This window comes from Arachis hypogaea, chromosome 16, assembly GCF_003086295.3.
Source record: "Arachis hypogaea cultivar Tifrunner chromosome 16, arahy.Tifrunner.gnm2.J5K5, whole genome shotgun sequence".
NCBI classification, from domain to species: domain Eukaryota; kingdom Viridiplantae; phylum Streptophyta; class Magnoliopsida; order Fabales; family Fabaceae; genus Arachis; species Arachis hypogaea.
The window spans coordinates 114,348,250-114,372,338 of record NC_092051.1 but is presented as its reverse complement, the minus strand read 5'-3'; the positions used below and the strand labels follow the sequence as shown (position 1 = coordinate 114,372,338).

Genomic DNA, 24,089 nt, shown 5'->3' with positions numbered 1-24,089 from the left:
ACCAGTAATCCGATAACTTAGTATTTTGGTTGGGTTAATTATCGGTTCGATTCTGATCACTATGGAAAGCAGTATAAAAAAGAATAAATTCTTTGGTTTCAAGGTATGAAGGTGAACTCATTGCATGGAATGCGGTGAATGAGAATCTCCGTCCACTTCAGCTTCTGAGGACCATCTTGGTGAAAATGCTTCAGATAGAGTATTTTTCTAAAACTTACCAGCTTGATTCAAAACTGTTGTTGTTCATGAATAAGTATTACACTATTGAATATAGTGGTGATAGAGCTGCCAGCCAATTATATTGCAAAAAAGGCGAAGATTCGTTCATTTCCAGGAAATGAACGAATATCAACAGCAATAGGGCTACAAGGCCATTTTAATGCTGGCCAGCCAAATCTTGCTTACATGAGAGCTGCTTTTGATGTTTTTGATACTACTTCACTTCCAATATGGCTCACAGAAGTGACTGTGGATTCAGATCCAAATCAGGCCTTTCTAAATTCTAGACAATGTTTAAAATATGAAAACATATGCTAATTTGATTAGTGTCGTCCTTAAAATTTGATAGAGATGATTTTAAAATTTTAGAATAAAGTTGTACTACTTTAATTAACTATAGCTTATGACTTAATGATAAGACATCAAATTATATTCTCATTCTTGATTTTTGCATGGGAAGCACGCAGAGCACTTGGAAGAAATTCTAAGAGAAGGATACTCTCATCCTTCTGTTGAAGGGATCATCATATTTGCCGGTGCGGTAATAGCTGGTTTCAAGGACATGGCTCTCACTGGTTACATGCTAGCCAAAATTTAATAAAGTTGCTGGCCCCCTAGACTTTTCCTTTTAAATAATATTCCTGCCGATGACGTTGTGGACAAGCTCATCAGTGAGTGGCAAACTGAGTCTCAGAAAGCCATAGTAGACAACATTGGATTTGTATATTTTTCACTGCATCATGGAGATTATGATGTAACTGTGACACATCATCTTGCCCACTCCTAAAAGCCACTGAATTTAAGCGTAAGGAAAGATTCTACACAACAAACCTTCCATGTCAAAATGCATTCATAAAATCTACAGCAAACATGTACACCGTAAAAGATCCTGATAAAATATTATATAATATTATTTTTGTTAAAATTTGATTTTTAATACACGAACGACCAAAGTGGATTCCCTCACTCTAGTGATATGAAACAAACACTCAATATATTTGAATATACTTATTGAGTTTAAATTGTAAAAATAAAAAAGAAAAAAAATATATTTTCTTAAAGTATAATGCTTAGAACTTTGAAGTTCGGCACATTTTCACTTTCCTGACACTGAGTTCTACTCTGTTTTAGTGGTGCATTCATGCTTAAATGATGACTTTCCAGATGTTTTTTAATATTCACATTTGTCTTATACATCTCTTTCCATATGGACAAAAGATGATAATAGTAATACTGGAAACCATTTCATTAAGATCTTTCAACTTTGTACATGTTTGATAACTTCTAGGTATGCATTTTGACCTGAATCATTTGTTGTGATGACTCTTGTTAAATTAAGATTGTGTGTTTAGAGTTGTGGCAAACAAGATGTGCTATAGTAACATTGTAATCTCAACAATCCACAAATTTCAGATTCAAACTTAATAACACATATTAATTCAACATTAAGAATTAACATCTTACAAAGTGCTGTCACTATTAGCATAATCTGAGTACCAGTAATCACTATTAAGGGACTTTTCAGAAAATATATTATACGAGATCAAATTAAAAAAAAAGGAGTGGTCTTAGGCTTCTGAAGATTATTTTACAGAAGCCAATAAGTAGAATCAGATTGCATAAGATGATTCTTAACAGCCACAATAGTGTACCAAAAGATAGATAAGTGAGCCTTAAATTTCAATAGATCCTATAAATTAGATGGTTCAAACTAAAATTGTACCTTTGTTTTGGTCAAAAGTGCAAAATATTTATGTATCATGTGATCCCACAAAACCGTTTGGTATTATCCTCCTAGTCCAGAACAGACAAAAGTAAAATACAACAAAGTTCTAACAGCTAAGTGAAAAGTTCTGATCTTTGATTAAATGAAAGGAAAGATTTACTAACTAGTTACATAAACTACAAAAATGTAGAAAGAGATTAGAGTTGATCATTCTTTCCATTCGCATCATCTGTTGTGTGTTGGATTCGAGTTGCTTGAAGGATCCTTCTTCAAACTCAGCTCTACTAATTTCTGAGAAGCTTCATATAATCTTTTCAATTTATTTACACTTGTAGAGAAGGAGGCACGAGCTAGCAGCTTCCGCGTCACCAACCTAACTATTAGATTACTTCTATTCTCACAATTGACTAAAACTATATAGCACATGATTAAATGTATGATGATAACCAGAGTGAAGAGACCCTTATCAAATTTCATACTTACTCTGACATTTCTACAATCTTTACATCACATGCCAATTTGTATCATGTGACGAGTCCTCATGATATAAAATTGCTTTTCTTCATTCTTAACAATATTAATTTGAATTATCGCTCTTAACCCTAACTAAGTGTGACGGTCACAGCTAAACTTGACAGGCAAGACCACTTTCCAGGAACACGAAGTACAAATGTATTTCGGCGATCTGCATGTAACAAACAAAACAAACGAGTTCATTATACTCCTAAAGTGGTAAGCATTTCCATAGAAATCAATAACGAAGTGCCAAAACACAATGTTTATGTAAGATAAATTTATGTGTAGAATTGTATCAGTGCCATCTTTTTCGGGAACATACAACTTTGCATGAGTAGCACCATTTGCTCTATAATTGTAAGAATGAATTTGTCACAGTAAAATAAGAAAGAATAAAAGCAAAAATAGAAGTTATACAACTATTTCTTTGCTAAAATACTTTCATCTCATTCGGTTCCATCAATAACTACTGAAGCATCCTCTTTCTAGATAAGGTTATCATAACCAAATATTCTTGCAAAACAAGAAATTAACTGCTCCTGTATTATTTCTTCAGGTGGAAAAATAGAATCTGTCTCCCTTCTCAGTGATGTAACTTATTTATCAGCAATTCCACAGGGAACAATGTGCCTAAAATAGGTTAAATCAGGATTAATGTTGAATGCCAAACCATGAGAAGTGATTCCATTTGATATCCGGACACCAATGGCACCTATCTTCCTTTCTCCAACCCACACACCTGTCTCACCAGCTTGTCCAAGACAAGCCTTCACACCGTATTGAGCTGCCATTTCAATCATAGTTAGCTCCATTTTTTCCACATAACTTCGAGCACCGATTCCCATGTCACGAAGTGATATGATAGGATATAAAATGGCTTGGTGTGGACCATGAAATGTAATGTCTCCTCCCCGTTATGTGTAGTGAAGTTCAGCTCCAATTTGTTCCAATTCTGACTGTGGGATTAATAAATTGTGAACAGTTTGTCTCTTGCCAACAGTGTATGTAGGTGGATGTTGCAAAGACAGAAGAGTATCCCATATCCTATGAGATTTTCTATCCAAGACCAGCTTTTCTTGCAGTTTCAAGGCATCCAAGTAGTTGACAACTCCCAGTTTCAAGACCTCAAGGCTTCTTAAAACCCTCATTCCCTGTTGGCTAACGAACTTATTAATCATGCAATCTGCTTTATTAACATTCCAATTCTAAAAAACATTTGGTCATACCATATGTTTGAAAATTAGATAGTTTAAGTCATATGTATATCTTAGTATCATTCACCAGAATTTTGCATCTACACAAACAGGTCTAAGAAACATTTCAGCAAATAGTTCAAGGGCATTCAGAGCAAAGCTACAAAATATAAATATACCAGCTTTATTTGAAGAAAATTATTACTTTTACTTAAATGTGTTTTTCACAGAATAAGAAAGAAAAGATCAATGTAAACAAGCAAAATGCCCAGAGGTTAAAAATGACCATACTTTTAACTACATGTTGGTTCAATTGAGATAAAAGATTTTTTCCTCATTTTAACTAATTGAGATTGTAATGAGTATATTGGATATGGAGTACATGATGGATGTAAATTGAAAGATGGAGGATTGGAGCAGAGTCTGGCACGATGTTTACTATTGGTGCGACAATGGAGAAACTCAATATGATGTTGAAAGAGGCGGTATTGTTGAAGGTGCTTTTGGAGAAGAGCTTGCAAGTGTTTGTGTTGATAAGAGAGTAAGGAAGCTCAAGTTGATGACGTTGCATAGAATGTTAGAATCTCTGCATCTACATTTCAAAGATAGAATGATGATGCAATATGACAAGTGAAGACACACAGTGTCAAATAATAGTTATTTTTTCTTTTGGTCCAAAAATATATAATAACACACTATAGTCATAGTCTACAAAACAAAATCTTAAAAATACAACTTCCAATCTAAAAAAGGCAAGGTTGCGAGAACTAAACCGATCATTGAACTGGTTGAGTGACTGGTTCGATGGTCTAACCAGAGTCGAACCGTGATTGAACCAATTTAATTAAATATACAATAAAATTATTAAAAATTCAATATATAATTTCAGATATTCAAATTTAATAATTTCTAAACTAATTTTAAAATTTCACAATGTCCATAATTTATCACTGAAAATTTACAAAATAAACAAATTTCATTAATTTCTAAGTTCAAATCAAGTAGTTAGCAATAATACTTATCACATCACCGAAAAAAATTCAGAACAAAAAGTTTAACAATAAGAGCATCATTTCTATTTACTGAATAGTAAAAATCCTCAAACCAAACATCATACAATTGTAACACAAAGTTTAATTCAATTACAAATTTCTGCTGAATATAACACAAAGTTCAATTCAATTACAAATTTCTGCTGAATATAAGAGAGCCAAAGCATATAATCATATTTAGTTTTGGGGATTCTAATCCATTAATCAGCAACATTGTTCTGACTTCTGAATCCAAATTAAACTGAAAACATATCAGCAACAAAAACTAAATTGAATCCAGTTCCAAACTCAGAATTCAAATTAAATTTGAATTCAGAATCACACCAACCTTCAACAAATTAAATAAATAATCCAATTCCAAACCCAGAACACAAACTCAGTTCACAATCTTAAAATTAATGGAAAAAAAGATGAACCCAAAATTAATTTAACAGTAACTGAAGAACCCAGGGCGATGATATAGGGAGTCAGGGAGGAACGAAAGGTTAGAGGCGAGGAGCTTGCCATCGACGAAATTGAAGAAGCAAATGGCAACACATTATCACTCGCGGCGGAGAACTGAGACACGAGCAGAGAGGCGATTTGGGCGGCGAATCGGCGACAGAGACAAAGTAGACGAACCGTGAAGTAGCAAGGAGAGGGACGCGGGTGAGGTGACCAACACTGGTTGTGTCAACGACGGCGACAACAACCGAGAGAAGAAGCACTAAAGAAGCATTGAAGATTGAAGAATAAATCAATAAAATTTTTAAAAATAAGCAAGCAGCAAGCAGTGGCTAGTGAGGGAGGAGCCGAGGAGTGCTTACTGTTGAGGTGAGTAATGGCGAGGTGACCGAAGAGGCGAGCGACAAGATGAGCGACGTGCGACGGTGAGGTGGGCGACGCAAACAAATTGCAATGTGTCCGAACAGAGATTCCACGGTGAGAAGAGGGCGAGTGGCAGCTGGTGAATGGTGATGGCTGGAGCCTTTGTCTGTGATAGGACTTTAGCAAGCGGTAGGATTCAGTTTGGGAAGTGTGTGTGAGAGAGAGATGGGGGTTTGTTTTTATTTTATATATATAATTTTAGAAACCGGAAATCTTTAAAAAAAAATCGGCCGGTTCAATCGATTTACCGATTAACTGTCAGTTCCCTGGTTCTTTTATTGATTATTTGCCAAATGGTTTTTTGCTTCGATTGAACTGGCTAGGTGACTAATTTTCAGTTAATTCGGTTAAATTAGTTGATCCGGTTCAGTTTTTAAAACTATAAAAAAAGCCATAAAACAAGATCATCAACATCAAATATTTTTTCATTGTCAGAATACAATTTCTGATAAACAATTTCATATTCTCTGCTAAAAAAAATACATAAATATGTTAACATATATCATAAACAAAAATACCATATATTAAATAAGTATTTGTCATAATAAAAAGATAATTACCAAAACTCCTAAATCTCCCATATCCATCTCATAATCTCAAAGATTTAGAAATTTTCACCCTAATTTACATATATTATATTAATAAACAATTTACGTGAATTAAATTTGACATGAAATTGAACTTTGATTCCAAATAAAAACTTGAGTTATTATTACTTTCACTTGAAGAGTGTATCAAATACTGAGTGCAAATTAAACACATCAACAAGTTCATAATGCAACCTATTGCGATGTGAATGTACAATTTGACCATCGATATTAAAAACAGACTCTGAAACAATAGTAGAAATAGAAATGGCTAAAAAATCTCTTGAAATATTTTGTAAGGTTAGATATTTCACTCCAATGTTTTTCCAATAGTCCAAAATATCAAAATTTTCCAAATTTGTTTTAACTATCATAACACTATCTTTCAAATAGAAATTTAATTCAGTTTTCATATATATCTTCTACAAATTGTAAGTAAATAGAACTAAAATTTCTTTTTAAAGATCCTTCATCATGTCCAACATTCAAAGTTTAAAGTAGAAGCTAAACCATCATCATTTGGAGCTCTTCTTCTAATTCTAGTCTTAAGTTGATATTCACATACTAATTCTTCCATCATTTTTTTTACTTTACTCTATTAATTCTCACTTTGAGATTCATATATTTTAAGGAAAAGAACTTTAACAACTTTATTTTATATCTAGAGCCTAAAATAACTCCCACAGCCATGACTCTATTAATTTGATACCAACACCTTATAGTAACAATTGGATTGTATCTCTTTTTTCCCCTCGCTTTCAGTGCCATCTACATTGTTCACCATATAACTAACTAACATTTCTATGAAATAAATGCTGCACCTGACATCCATTTCTTACCTTATGATTATTTTACTATTACTGAGGCAAGAACATATAAAGTCTCATGAATAAGAATTATATACTAAAATAATGAAAATTAGAATACTAGAAAGTGTTTTTTTTAAGATACTCAATATTTGTATATATTCACCATTTGCTTTTGAGGTTCAAGAATACATGATTATTAAAAAATATAACTTAAATTAGACAAATACTTAAACTATTTATGTGATAGTTTCTATAAACTATTGATACATAAGCAGTTGCTAACAATGCCTTGGTGAAGCAATGTGTGGCAGAAACACCAAGAGCTCAATATGATGGAAGCATTATAATAAATCCAGGATTTGACCACAGCATAGATGGTCAGATAGTATTCGAAAATAGTTCTATCGAAGAACGAATATCCAATACAGGCAATAGGTTTAATGTTACACGAAACAAGACTCGACCATTAGATAGTTTCTCCCAGAAGATCCAACTTAAGAAAGGAACGCTATACAATTTTACTGGTAACTTACACTTTGAACTTTGAAGACAATATTTTCATACATACTATCTATGTTCTAGACTTGTTATTATCTCTAATATCATGAGTTATGTTTCAACCAAAAATTTGTGTCTTTATTTCCATATTCATCTTGGTTTTGGCTCAGTAAAGGAAGTGACATTGTATCAATTACATTGGAAATAAAGATAACTGGGTTGATTCGAGGAGGCCACGTGAAAGCAAAGCATGGATGCTTTTTAAGGTGAAGTGAGATACTTTTTAGACTTAATACATGCATATTTCTCAGCTTTAAGAACATGAAAAAAAAGTTAAATGCTCAAACAGTTCTGATTTTCTTTTATTATCTTTTGAATTTTGTGAAGTGAAATTGATTCAACCATGCAGACCAAGAATTCAAAAGTGGAAATATGGGCTGATAGTGTTTCCTTACAACTATTCACCAAAGAGCAATGGAGATCACATCAAGATTAAAGCATTGAGAGGGTAAGTAAGTGCATACTGTTGGGTATATTATTATTATGAGAAGATGACAAAATCTTATATTTGTGTAGTGGTTTCAAAGCACGATTAGATCGCTTTTTTTAGAGAGATATTTGTCCCCACACTTAGTTGCTATAGGGTTGATGACAATACTCTTTCATGATACAATGAAACCTAAGAATTTCTTAATTAGCAATAGTAAGAAATTTTCAACTCTCTTGAACAAAGAAAATCTCTTAATAATTGATTAAAATGTACACTTAGTACTTCTATATATGAAATAGTGGACAAGGACTTATTTATACATATTGCACGTAGCAATTATGATTAGTTACGTATACAAATGGTTGTGTCTTTTCTATTGCCAATAGATACAATATTTTGAACATACACAATTCTTAAAGAGTTGTGTCCCTTTAGCCAATAGACACAATGTTTTGAACATACACAATCTTTAAAAGGTTGTGTTCCTTCAACCAAATGGTACTAAACGGTTAGTAACCATTTATTAATATTAATAATATCAATAATATTAATAATATTAATTAATCAAATTTGTAAATACCCTTCAATTCCCTACTATTTGCAAAATTTAAATGTCATACAAGTATATGCATAAAGAATGTGTCACTAAGATTAAACATTCTTTTAGTGTAAATTTTAAAGTTCTAACGAAGTAATAGGTGTCTAATCGATTAAACTTATACTCCATATGCTAGTACCAAAAATCACACACATTACTTATACCCTCTAAGTTCAAGAGTTTACAATTTTAAGCACTTATATGACCTTGTGCTCATCCTGGTTTCATGAATATTTACAAGAATAAAACCTCTAAAAGATAATATTATCATTCCATTAAGAGTTTAAACTCACCCTCCTAATTTATTGTAAATAGCACTAAATCCTATACCTTGTGCTCCAATTGCTAAATAACTTGTTATTACCCATTAAAACTTGAAACTAGTGGTCTACTAGAATAAGGTTGGGTTCCCATCATTTAGCAATAATAGGTTTTAATCCCATTTTAGCAGTAGTTTCTTTGATTTTATCCCTTGACAAACCTTTAGTCAAAGGGTCTGCTAAATTTCCTTGAGATCTTACATAAGTGATGGTAATTACACCATCATCTATTAGTTGCCTCACAAACTTATGTCTCAAACTTATATGTCTAGACTTTCCATTATAAACCTTATTATATGCTCGAGACATTGTTGATTTACTATCACAGAAGATTGAAATGGCTGTTGTCTGCTGTGGCCACAGCTTTATATCATACAACAAATTTCTTAACCATTCTGCTTCTTTACCTGCGGCTGATAAAGCTACAAACTCAGCCTCCATAGTAAAATGTGTAATACATGTTTGTTTCTTTGAGGCCCAACTTATTGCTCCACCACGTATGGTGAAAATCCATCCTGAAGTGGATTTGTTGTCACTAAGATGTGTAATCCAACTTGCGTCGGAATAACCTTCTAAAACTGCGGGATAATCACTATAATGTAATCCCAAGTTTATGGTTTTCTTGAGATAACCAAGAACTTTTGTTATAACTTTCTAATGTTGATTGCTAGGCTTTTCTGTAAACTTTGATAATTTGCACACAGCAAATACTATATCAGGTCTAGTACAATGCATTGCATACATTAAACTTCCTATAGCACTAGCATATTCTAATTGTGCTATAGGTCTTCCCATATTTCCTTCTAATTTAAGATTAGGATCATACGGCATATTGGATTCTTTAATTGTGAGATGATCAAACTTTTTCAATACCTTTTTGATATAATGAGATTAACTTAAAGTAAAGCCAACTTCATTCTTATGCACCTTTATGCCTAATATTGTATCAACTTCATTCAAATCCTTCATCTTGAATTTAGAAGTTAGATACTCCTTCATTATACGAATTCCTTCTAAATTTGTTTCGATGATTAACATATCATCAACATATAAACAAATGATTACTCCATAATCTTTAGTAAATTTTGAGTAAATACATTTATCTGCACTATTATGTGAGAAGCCATTTGATAACACCACTAAATCAAACTTCTCATGCCATTGTTTAGGCGCTTGTTTTAGCCCATACAAAAACTTAATTAATTTGCAAACTTTATTTTCATTTCCAGATAGCACATAACCTTCTGGTTGCTCCATATAGATTTCTTCATTAAGATCTCCATTTAGAAAAGCCGTTTTAACATCCATTTGATGTATATGAAGCTTATGTATGGATGCTAATGCTATAAGAGTTCTAATAGAAGTCATTCATGCCACAGGTGCGTAAGTATCAAAATAGTCTAGACATTTTTGTTGTCTAAACCCCTTGGCCATTAACCTTGCTTTAAAGGTTTGTAATGAATCACCAGTGTTATACTTTCTTCTAAATACCCACTTACATCTTATAGGCTTTAATCCTGGAGGCAAATCAACCAAGACCCAAGTATTGTTAGATAATATTGAGTCCATTTCATCATTTATTGCTTCTTTCTAAAAAGCAGAATTCCTTGAAGCCATAGCCTGTTTGAATGTTTGAGGATACCCTCTATGTTCATAACAATAGAAATCTTGTTTGTTACAGAATTCCTAATTCCTTCTACCAAAAAGGTGATAGCCTGAGAAGAAATAAAATCTGGACCCAGGTCCTTTTCTTTTCTTACTCTCAAGCTCTTCCTTGGTTCAATCAACTCTTTGTCGCTTAGACATTTATTATTTTGATTATTTATTTCTTGTGAAATATTAGTATCATTTTGGGGATACCCTGAATTAGAATTTGAATCATTGATAAATTTATTTTCAATAAATTCTACTTCTCTTGATTCAACAACTACAATAGACACTAAGTCTAATATTCTATATGCTTTAGAATTTTGAGCATATCCTATAAAATTCCCTTTTATGGCTCTTGGCCCCAATTTGGTTCTCTTTTGATCAGGAACTCGATAAAAGGATAAACACCCCCACACTTTAAGATAATTTAAATTAGGTTTCCTTCCTTTCTAAATTTCATAAGGAGAAACCTTTCTATGTCTTGATGGTATCCTATTATGGATATGACATGATGTCAATAATGCTTCACCCCACAAATTGTAAGGCAATTTTGCATTTAGTAACATTGAATTAACCATATCCACTAAGGTACGGTTTTTCCTTTCCGCCAAACCATTTTGTTGCGGAGTATATGGAGCGGAAGATTCATGCACAATACCATGTAATTCACAAAAGTGATCGAATTCATTAAAAAAATATTCTCTACCTCGATCACTATGAAGAAGTTTTATTTTCTTATTATGCATATTTTCTACTTCCATTTTATATTTCTTAAACATTTCGAAAGCTTCATCTTTATTTCTAAGCAAATACACATAAGTAAATCTAGAACAATCATCAATAAAAGTTATAGAATATCTTTTTCCTCCTTTAGTAATATTGCCATTTAGTTCACAAATATCACTATGAATCAACTCCAATAAATGTGTATTTCTTTCAACTTTAGGAAAAGGCTTCTTAGTAATTTTGGATTGTATGCAAATATCACATTTCTTATTAAAATCCTTGTTACTAAGATCAATATAGTTATTCTTTTACATATATTCAATTGATTTGTAATTTAAGTGTGCTAATTTACTATGCCATAAATCACAAGAATCAACAATATACAATGAAACATTCACTTTATTAATACTAAGTTTAAACATTCCTTCAGTACAATATCCTTTTCCTACGAATACATCATTCTTAAGTAAGATCACTTTATAAGATTTCATTACAACTTTGAATCATTTCTTACACAAGAGACTAACAGAAACTAAATTTTTTCTCAAATCTGGAACATGAAGTACATTTATTAAACTTAATTTCTTTCCATATGTAAAATTCAATTCCACAGTTTCTTGACCACAAACTTTGGCTGAGTTGTCATTGCCCATTAAGACCTCTCTATTGTTCACTTCTTCATATGTTTTGAATTGGTTGCGATCATTGCAAACGTGAACAGTAGCCCCTGAATCTAACCACCATTCAAGTGATTTTCCTTGTGTTGCTATGTTAACTTCTGTAACCATGCCAATATGCATGTTTTGTACTTTTTCTGCAACCATAGCAATTAGATTCTTCTCTTCTACTAAGTTGGTCTTTGGTGCTTCCTTTTTCAGAAGTCTACATTCTTTGATATAGTGTCCTTTCTTGTGACAATGATAACACTCTCTTTGTCTCTTCTTATCTTGCTTTGAATCTTTAGAGAACTTTCTTTTCTTCTTATTGGTGTTGTTTTCACCAATATGATTCACTTTAGAACTTTGAGAAAGATACACAGCATCACGTTTTCGAGTTTCCTCCTCTATACGTATATGCCTTAGTAATTTCTCAATTGTGAAGTCCTCACCGAGATGTAAAAGTTTCTTCCTATAACCATTTTAAGATGAAGGCAATTTTGAAATAATTACTCCAACTTGTAATGATTCAGGGATCACCACTTGTAGATCACGAAGTCTACTTACAAGGATTTGTAATTCATAAATTTGATCCATGACAAGCATAGTATCATTCATAATAAATTCAAAATAATTCATCATAATAAACTTATCTGTTCCTTGTTGTTCGGTATTGTACTTTTCTTCCAAAGATTTCCAAATATCTAATGGTGATTGAATTGACAGGTAGAGATCATAGATTCGGTAAGATAAAGTATTGATAATATGACCTCGACATGCAAAAGTATCTTCATCACGTTACTTCTTTAATTGAACAATCTTTTCTTTCTCTTTCGGTGTAGAATTTTCAGCGGCATCGGCAATTGGTGTAGTCTTTGGGTCAATCACATATGCAAGATTGAGAACTGAAAGAAGAAACATCATCTTGTCTTTCCAATGGTTGAAGTTCGTTCCATCAAAGCAATCTTATTTGACGAACTCTTGATTCATGACCTTGAACGTAGTGTTTTGATCTTGTGCCATCTTCAAGAAATATCTCTCTAAAATTGTTGGGTATATTATTATGAGAAGATGACAAAATCTTATATTTGTGTAGTGGTTTCAAGGCACGATTATATCGCTTTCTTTAGAGAGATATTTGTCCCCACACTTAGTTGCTATAGGGTTGATGACAATACTCTCACAGGATACAATGAAACCTGAGAATTTCTTAATTAGCAATAGTAAGAAATTCTCAACTCTCTTGAACAAAGAAAATCTCTTAATAGTTGATTAAAATGTACACTTAGTACTTCTATATCTGAAATATTGGACAATGGCTTATTTATACATATGGCACGTAGCAATTATGATTAGTTATGTATACAAATAGTTGTGTCTTTTCTATTGCCAATAGATACACAATTCTTGCGTCCCTTCAACCAAATGGTACTAAACGGTTAGTAACCGTTTATTAATATTAATAATATTAATTAATCAAAATTGTAAATACCCTTCACATACCCTTTTAATTTTTTAGTTAAAAATGTGCGTACCAAGCATGAAAGTTTTATGCTTCTGTTCTACTTCCATCAACACTAAGTGTTTGAATTAAACCTGTAGGTACGTAAGAGAAACTCCAACGGTCCAGTTCTCATTATACTTTTTTTGACATAAGGAGGGCCAATCATTGGAGAGAAGAGAAAAGAGTTCCTGCACATATTTTGAGAGGAGAGAGTCCCTCTGAATGGAAACTTGTATTACCCAATAATAACTTACACATGACAAGTTATTATAAAAATAAATAATTATACAAAATTTTAATTAAATAAGTAATTATATTAAATAATTATATTTCTATTTAATTAATAATTTATATTAATTATTTAAATAATATTTAATTAAATAATTAAATTTCTATTTAATTAATAATTTATATTAATTATTTATATCATAATCAATATTGAATATTATTTATATTATAATTAATTAAATTTATTTACATAAAAAAATAAATTTAATTTTTATACCTTACAAAATAAATTTTGGTTGGGTTGATTATTTTTATTTATAAAATTTAAAATGCTAACCACATGATTAAAATTAGCCGTTGCAAAATTAGCCGTTACAAAATTAACAGTTGGAAACTAGCTGTTACTATGTTACCGTTATTATTAATAAATTTATATTTTATTACTCTATATATATTACTTACTTACACTTCTATTCTCACACTTTCTTCTACTCTTCTTCATCTTCTTCCAAGTTTACGAAATCAAAGTTCTACTGATATTTTTTTTTTCGAAAAATGGATCCAAACTAACTCAACTCTTTTTTCAATTATTTACAAAACTTTTCTCAAAATCTAAATACCCAACAATCTCAAACCTCAAACTCTCAAGTTCCAAATCAAAATTTCACACTACCAAATACATTTCAAAATCCAAATCTACAAAATCTTCCTAATTTCAATTTTCAAGCTCCTTATGATAATCAATTTCCTATATTCCAACCACAAAATCAAAATTCACAAAAACCTTTCCATTTTCATCCATATTTAACCCCTCTATCAGAAATATTACTCCAACATCCTTGTCGTTTTCAACTCAATTCAGTGCATCAAGACATAACTCATCTGGTGTTGGTGGCTCTTCTAACCCATCCTCTCAGAGTCCGATACAATCTAGTCCAAATTCGTAATATTCAGATTTTTCCAACCCTCATGGATTAGATGCTATTGATCTCGATGATGATATTAAAAATCGGAGACAAGATAGTATTCAACACTGGCATTGGAAAGAGGATGAGATGTTGATCAGTGCATGGTTAAATGTTTCAATTGACCCTATAGTTAGTACCGATCAAAAGGACAAAACATTTTGGAGTCAAATTCACATCTACCGTGTAGAATTTTGTGCTAACATGACAAAGGGGGTAGTTACATATAAGAAATGATGGTATAAGATCGACAAGGTTGTTGCACAATTTGCTGGTTGCTACGATCAAGCTAGTCAAAACATAAGAAGTGATTTGAATGCTAATGATATAAAGGAGTTGGCCTATAGACTTTATTCTACAAATTATGGTCAAAGATTCACTTTTGAGAGGCATTGGAATATGCTTCATTTGGAGTAAAAATGGAGAAGTCAACTACCTATACAGAGTGGATGCTCAAAGAGAACTAAGATTAGTGCAACTGGACCATACTCATCCTCATCAAATCCAGAAATACCATGATTGACGAAACCGGTGTGGACTCTCCCATTCGCTAAAAAGGATCAAAGAAGAGCAAGAGAAAAAGTAAGAGAAAATTACAAATGTCTGAAGATCTTAGCAAAAAGAAATCATCGGTTGTTAAAAAACTATCTCTCATGGAAGATATTAAGAATGTTGGAGAAAAGAAACTAATGGATAGGGTAAAAGAAAGAGAAAAGGAAAGGGAACATATAGCAAAGATCATGGCAATCAAAGAGAAGGAGTTACAAATGCAAGCGGCAATGAAAGAACAAGAATTACAAACTCAGAGATATATTAAAGAAATGGAGATAAATGAAAAAGAAAGGGAAATGGAAAGGATAGCTAAGGAAAGGGAAAGAGAAATGGATATGCAAATACTTAATACTGACACGTCTACAATAAGTGAAAAACGACGAGCTCTTCATGAGATTGCATGTGAGAAAATAATTAATAAGTGGTTTACTTAATGGTTCCTTGTATTAAGGTTAATTAGTATATTTTTATTTTTATTGCGTATTACTGGTATGTGATGTAGTCTGTTTTATTCATTTTTGATGTAACTTTTTAAATTAGTCAATATTATTGTGCCATTATTGTTTATGAAAGTGACTGTTGCAAAACTAGCCGTTTTAAACTTAGACAAGAAAAAGTAGCCGTTGTAAAACTAGCTATTGAGAAGTAACTACTTATTGCGAACACACTTATAAATATCAACTATCAATAATTCAGCAACTCTATTTCAACTCTTATTTCTCACCTCAAAAGAATACTAAAAAATACATCTCAAGATATGGCTAGAAATTTTGATGATATAAGTAATGATGCTTTATATGGTAAAAGAAGACGGCAAGATAACACACTCATGGATAATTGGATCGACGAGTGTTTATTTGATGATTCAGAAGAAGAAGATATTGATAGAAACTCTATCCTAACTCCTCGTAGATAGATCAACAGAGATCGAAAAGTAGGACATGATCGCCTTTTCCAAGATTACTTTGCAGATGAACCGGTGTATAATGCTGACATTTGTTGACGGAGATTTCGAATGAGAAGACATGTGTTCCTTTGGATAGTGGACACTCTCTCAAACGTCTATCCGTATTTCCGACAGAGGGTCGATGTAACTAGAAGAAGAGGCTTGTCACCACTCCAAAAATGCACCACTGCGATACAGATGTTAGCATATGGCGCAGCAGCTGATGCTATTGATGATTATGTGCGCATAGGCGAGAGCACTATAATTGAATGCTTGGAAAATTTGTTGAAGGTGTCATTTCGGTCTTCGAGGATGAATACTTGCGAAAACCAAATCCAAATGATGTACGACACTTGCTACAAATGGCAGAAGGTCGTGGCTTTCCTGGTATGTTGGGTAGCATTGACTGCATACATTGGCAATAGAAAAATTATCCAAAGGCGTGGAAAGGTATGTACATGAGTGGTTATCGTGGGGTTGCAACCATAGTACTTGAAATTATAGCATCTTCAGACCTTTGGATATGGCATGTGTTCTTTGGAGTTTCTGGTTCAAATAATGATATCAACGTGTTAGATCGTTCTCCAGTGTTCGATGATATTCTAAATGACTGTGCTTCGGAGGTAAATTATACTATTAATGGTAATAATTATACTATGAGATACTATTTAGCATATGGTATTTATCCTGAATGGGTCACATTTATCAAATCAATCTCAAAGCCACAACGAGAGAAATGCAAGTTATTTGCATAATACCAAGAAGGGCAAAAAAAGATGTCGAGCGAGCATTTGGAGTGTTGCAAGCATGCTTTGCAAATTATACATGGTCTAGCTCGCTTTTGAGAAAGAAGAAGCTTGCAAACATAATGAGAGCTTGTATTATATTGCATAATATGATTGTTGAGGATGAAAGAGACACTTATGCAGAAAAATTACGCTCAAGGCTTAGAGTATGACAATGTCGAAAATGGCTTATCACAATCTCAGCTGGGAGAGAGAGATTTTGCACCATACCATCAATTTTTCCAAAGAAAAGCCCAACTTCGAAATAGGCAGCAACATAAACAGTTGAATTAGGACTTGATTGAACATATATGGTAAGTTCACAATGCTTGTCGTCAACTATAGAGCTTAACTATGTTTTTATTTGTATTAAGTAATTTTACAAATTGATGTAATCCTGAATTATATATTGTGTATTATTGTTATATATGAATTTTTTTAATATTAATATCTTTTAATAGTGAATTATTTTTGAATTTATAAATTTAAATAATATTATTAAAAAATAGTAACTACATTAATTTTAATTATTTTAATTAATTAATTAAGTGAGATCACAATAAGGACTAAAGTTAGTTCCTCCTAATGGAGAAGAGATAGATGCTTTGAGTTCCTATTTACTGTTTACTGTTTATGACGTAAAAGCTGATGTGGAGTTAACTTTTTATGACAGGTGGCTGATAAGCCACAGATACCGTCGGTAAGGAAATTCACAAGAAATTCGCGTTGCAAGTATAGTCCTCAACCAACAAATAGTCCGCATATCAAATTTAGAAGGAATTGGTTGTCACAAGTTCAACCCCAAATAGAAATAACCGAAGTATTCAAACCTCGGGTCATCTCACAAGGAATGGGCAAACATATGCATCAATATTGGTTAGAAATCCGGGGTTACAAGTCATGAGCAAGAAATTAAACTCGGAATCCTAACAAGCAAGCAATCTTGAAGTGCAAGAAACTAATTCAAATGACTAAAGCAAGATGTGAGCAATTCTAAACTAATAAGATAACATCCAATGTAATTCTACAACAAACTAAACAACTAATTATAACTAAGACAAAGTAATCAAGATTTTTGGTTTTTCAAATAAGAATGATAAAAGCAACTCTTGGCTAGGCATGGGAATTGAGATCGCTATCCTTGCCTCCATATCAAACATTGACAATTATGAGGTACCAACCCACTAAGTCTACTTCTCAAAAGCCTTAAGTACGTATTGTCTACTCCTAGGCTTGAAGTACGTCAAGTAGGTTTGATCACATCAACCCATAAGTCCCAACCTATCTACTAATTAGATTAGTAGTGGGTTAGTGTTAATGGGTATCAAGTTGATCTCCAAGGACTCTCAAATCACCAATTCAATGAGACCTAATGACTCAAGGTCATTCAATTCCCTTAGCTTATGCCAAGAGTAAAGAAAACTACTCCATAATTAAAGGGAACATTTCGTCAAACACATGGTAAGCATTAGTTAAAGACATTTCCAAAAAAAAATAATTAAATTGAAATTAACAAATACCCACTAACAATTATCAATATAGAATCATTCAAACAACACAATTAACCATGAAAATCATCAATGCAACATTAACAAATCAAGATCTACAAGATTCATGAAATGGGTATAAAATGACAATTGACAAGTAAACATAAAACTAACACAAGATCAAAACAAAATTATACTAAGGAATTCAAGTTAAACAATCAAAACTAGTAATTAACAAGATCCAATTCAGAATTCAACAAGGGAAGATCAAATTAAAGCTAGATCTAGAGAGGAACAAGGGTTTCTCTCTCTAGAAGAACAAAGAACCAAAAACTAGCTAAAAATTGTGTCTAAGTGTGAATGAATGATCCCCCCCTTTCCCCTTAGCATCCTTGGGTCTTTTTTCATGCAGAACCAGCTTGAAATTGGGCCTCTTGAGCCTCAGAAATCGCTAGGCACGATTTCCTTTAATGAAGTCACGTGCAGCTTGTGGCGCGTACGCGCCATGTACGCGTGCGCGCTGATTGACTTTGTGATCCACGCGTGCGCGCCAAGTGCGTGTGCGCGTCGGTGGGCTTTTACTGATCCGCGCGGAAGCGCCAATCCATCCGCGCCGCTTCTAGCTATCCGCATCCACGCATGCACGTGAAGTGCGCGTGCGCGCCCATGCTGAAGTTTCCAAAATCCAAATCTTCATGTTTCTTCCTCTTGTGCATGCTTTCTTTCTCTCTTCTAGGCCATTCTTACCCTATAATTCCTGAAATCACTCAACAAATACATCACGACATCGAATGGCAATAAAAGAGGATTAAAATATGGCAGTTTTAAGGCAAAAGAAGCATGTTTTTCATCATGAAGCAATATTAGGAAGAGAACACAAAACCATGCATTTCTTGTGAATAAGTGTGGAAAATATTGACAAAACCCCCTAAATTCTACATAATATAAACCACAAAATTAGGGTTTATCAAACCTCCCCACAATTAAACTAAGCATGTCCTCATGCTTAAGAAGAAAAATAAAAAGGCCAAGAATTATGGTAAGAAAGGGTTTATGAAGTGCAAACTACCTAAGTGAATGCATGCAACTAACGTGAAAGCATCTATCTACTTGGTCAAGGGTAAACCTATCCTCCAAGAACACATATGAGTATACAAGGTGAAAATGATATATAGTGCATGAATCCTACCAATTTGAACATCAACATGAAGTGCATACAACTTGCTAAATGAACGCTCGTGAAAGCCGGGAACAAGGAGTTGAGTATCGAACCCTCACTAGAAGTGTATCCGCTCCATTCGCTCAAGTGTATAGGGTTCGTCACTCAATCCTCTCCTAATCATGCTCTCCAAGATTTGTCTTTCATCTAACAATCAACAATTACTTAATGCATGCATACAAGTATCATGAGGTCTTATTCATGGGTTGTAATGGGGGTAGGTGAAGGTAAGGATGCATATGGTCAAGTGAGCTTAAACTTGAATCCTTGATTAACCTGAGTTTTCACTAAACACATAGAACAACCTATACAACTCTAATACAATACCTAGCTACCCATGAGTTTCACTTTTTTGCATACTCATGCATTCTTTTTCAATTCACATCCCATATGCATTGTTATTATTACTTTGTCTTGGGGCATTTTTGTCCCCTTTCATTGCTTTCACTCTTTTTTTTTTTATTTTTGTTTCTTCTATTTTTCTATTTCTTTTTCTTACATTCTCATATATACACATAAAAAAATTTTTCCTTTTGGTCCCCTTTTTCTTGGGGTTTCATGTACAAAAGTTTCAATGCATATGGTTCAATCATTCAATACATGAGTATGTTCCCAAATCCCATAAATTTCAATTACAACTACAAATACACACCTCTATATCTACCCAAGTTCCCAAGTATACCCTCCCAATTGAATGATACACACCCTCACTTACCCAAGCTAATCAAGGATCCAAATTTATGGATATTCATGGTTTTTCACTTAGGGTTGTTGATGTGCTCTATTTAAGAACAAAAAGGGTTTATCATGGGCCCAAAATTAGTTAGCAATGGTAGATAAAAGGGTTAAGGCCATTTGGGAAAAGTGACTATTGAAATGATGGCCTCAATCATGTAAATGCATTCATACACAAGTAATGGACATATAGAATCAGACAAAGTAAGGATTACAATCATAGAGAGAGAATAATGCACACAAGAATGGGAATTAGTGGTTAGAAGATATAACCATACAATAAGCTCAAAACTTACATGCTTGTGTTCTTAGCTCAATCTCTATGTTCCAAAATACATTCTTAAAGCAAGTTTACCGCAAAATTTTTTTCAAAAATTGGTAGGGTACCCCAAAATCACAGTTTCTTGGGGAGGAATTCATTATTTTGACCAAGTAACTCTATAAAGACTAGCTATCATGCAAGGAATATTTACAAGCAAGACTAACTATGCATGCAATGTACTAACTACTAAGCAATAGATAGATCCATGGGTGTTGAAAGGAAGAGATTGTTACCCATGGAGATCGGTCGAATGACCTCCCCACACTTAGAATTTAGCACGGTCCTCCATGCTACTAACAATGCACAAAGGGCGGTCGGGACCGGACCGTCACTATCCCCTTCATCAGAGCTCCCATCACTTGGGTTTGAGGTGAATGTGAATATTTCGAGTTCCTCCATGCTAGGGGTAACACAACGCAAAAGCTTCCTGATGTAAGTGTATCGGCGGTGGTTATGCCGCTCATATCTATCAATCTTCCAGTGTAGATCTTCTAACCTTTGATGGGTGGATCTTTGTGGCGGTGGTGATGATGAGGTAGAAGGAAAAATGAGTGGAGGGTCCATGTCAAGGCTGGGGTTGTTCATGGGAAGCTGTAAATATTTTCCGCTTGGGACAACATCGTCCTTAGCCGGAATTATAGCCTTCGTGTCCGTGGCCTTCCACGGAATACCCACAGCAGCAAATAAATCAGATACCAATGCTGGAAATGGCAAATTCCCCCCGAGCGTGGACTTGACTCATCGCTTGCTTGACAAGAAGCGGGATGTTCACCGGTCTCTCCGTGAGAACACACCAAACAAGCAAGGTGAGATCCGCCGTGAAGGACGACTTGTGGGTGCTAGGTAGTACATAGTGGGATAGGATCTGGGCCCAAGCTCTAGCTTCTACAGTGAGGGAACGTGCGTCAATGCACTTGGGCCACATCCGGAGTCGACCTTGGGTCCAAAATGTCTCTGGCTCAGCAATGACTCGGAGAATCGAGTCCCAATCAAACCCAAACTCTTCTCGCTGATGTAAGACTTCTTGGTAGCCATCCATGTCACTTGGTATCGGTAGGACATTAAGCACTTGCTAAATAGCCTCTTCTGAAACTGGGACTTGCTTCCGGCACACATTTACCGATTGAAGAGAGGGAAGATGATAGTTAGTGTAGAATTCTACCACCCAAGAGAGGTTGATCTCCTGTGGTTTCCTCAAAAGAAACTCCCATCCTCGCCATTCAATGCGGGGTAGAATACAATGAGCGACCTTGTCCGGCGGAGTGAGTAGATGCTCAGGATAATAGTTCCTCACAACCATGGAGGGGAACACAAGTTCACAGAAGCGGTTGGGGAACCTTGAAGAATCCTTTGCCGGTTTGATCTTCTCTTTTTCATCAATAGGAGTGGGTGCCTTTGCCTTCTTGGATAGGGGTTTGGCTCCTAGTGTAGGGTGCGCCTTAGAGGTTGACTTTTGGGGTGCCCTTTTTGTGGCCGGTCTCCTTTGAGCTTTCTCCTTGCCTTTCTTGATGGCCATCCTGAAAAAGGAATGGGAAGAAGGAAAATATTAAACCCAAAGAGTCATTTTGATGAAAACATGCAAGTGAGAAGTAGTGCCCAAAAGGAGTTGTTCAACAAAACAATTATAGAGGCATGGGTCACAACAATTGACATGGGATGCAAGAGGAAATAAAGCATGCAAGATGGCATGAGAAGTATAAGCTCAAGCATCCATCACAAAGAGCAAGTTATATTCAATGAGTATCTTATTGGCATGCATAAAGCAAAATGAACTCAACACACGTAGAAAAGAGCAAGTGATGAGCGGATATTTTATACGCTTTTTAGGTTAATTTCATATAGTTTTTAGTATGTTTTAGTTAGTTTTTAGTTTATTTTCATTAGTTTCTAGGAAAAATTTATATTTCTGGATTTTACTATGAGTTTGTGTGTTTTTCTGTAATTTCAGGTATTTTCTGACTGAAATTGAGGGAGCTGAGCAAAAAATCTGATTCAGGCTGAAAAAGAACTGCTGATTCTGTTGGATCCTGACCTCTCTACACTCGGAATGGAATTTCTGGAGCTACAGAAGTCCAATTGATGCGATTCCAATTGCGTTGGAAATTAGACATCCAGGGCTTTCCAGAAATATATAATAGTCCATACTTTGCTCAAGGATAGACGACGTAAATTGGCGTTCAACGCCAATTCTATGTTGCAGTCTGGCGTCCAGCGCCAGAAACACGTTACAAGTTGGAGTTCGACGCCAGAAACAGGTTACAGCCTGGCGTTGAACGCCCAAAATAGCCCAGGCACGTGAGAAGCTTTAGTCTTAGCCCCAGCACATACCAAGTGGGCCCTAAAAGTAGATTTCTGCACTATCTATCATAGTTTACTCATTTTCTGTAAACCTAGGTTACTAGTTTAGTATTTAAACAACTTTTAGAGATTTAATTTTCATCTCATGACATTTTTAGATCTGAACTTTGTACTTTTTGACGGCATGAGTCTCTAAACTCCATTGTTGGGGGTGAGGAGCTCTGCTGTGTCTCGATGAATTAATGTAAGTATTTCTGTTTTCCATTCAAACATGCGTGTTCCTATCTAAGATATCCATTCACGCTTAATTATGGAGAAGGTGATGATTCGTGACACTCATCACCTTCCTCAATCCATGAACGTGTTCTGACAATCACCTCCGTTCTACATCAGATTGAATGAGTATCTCTTAGATTCCTTAATCAGAATCTCCGTGGTATAAGCTAGATTGATGGCGGCATTCATGAGAATCCGGAAAGTCTAAACCTTGTCTGTGGTATTCCGAGTAGGATTCTGGGATTGGATGGCTGTGACGAACTTTAAACTCGCGAGTGCTGGGCGTAGTGACAGACGCAAAAGGATAGTAAATCCTATTCCAGTACGATTGAGAACCTGCAGATGATTAGCTGTGCGGTGACAGCGCACCTGGACCCTTTTCACTGAAAGGAAGGATGGTAGCCATTGACAACGGTGATCCACCAACACACAGCTTGCCATAGGAGGACGTGCGTGCGTGAACAAGAAGACAGAGGAAAGCAGAATTTCAGAAGACAAAGCATCTCCAAAACTCCAACATATTCTCCATTACTGCATACAAGTATAATTTGTGTTCTGCCCTTTTTACTTTTTACAATTCAAACTAAAAATTATTATTGATATTATATCCTGACTAAGAGTTACGAGATAACCATAGCTTGCTTCAAGCCAACAATCTCCGTGGGATTGACCCTTACTCACGTAAGGTATTACTTGGACGACCCAGTGCACTTGCTGGTTAGTTGTGCGAAGTTGTAAGAGAGTAATGTGAACATTGACATCACAATTTTGTGCACCAAGTTTTTTGGCGCCGTTGCCGGGGATTGTTTGAGTTTGAACAACTGACGGTGAATCTTGTTGCTTAGATTAGGAAATTTTTGTCTTT

The 24,089-nt window shown here is 34.3% G+C and overlaps 2 pseudogenes; one reads left to right on the top strand and one right to left on the bottom strand.

The window, feature by feature from the left end:
• Nucleotides 1-2,907: 2,907 nt before the first annotated feature.
• Nucleotides 2,908-3,609, bottom strand: LOC112758880 (octanoyltransferase LIP2, mitochondrial-like; annotated as a pseudogene).
• Nucleotides 3,610-4,057: 448 nt separating this feature from the next.
• LOC112757388 (endo-1,4-beta-xylanase 5-like) overlaps nt 4,058-24,089 on the top strand; it is a 42,392-nt pseudogene continuing 22,360 nt past the window's right edge.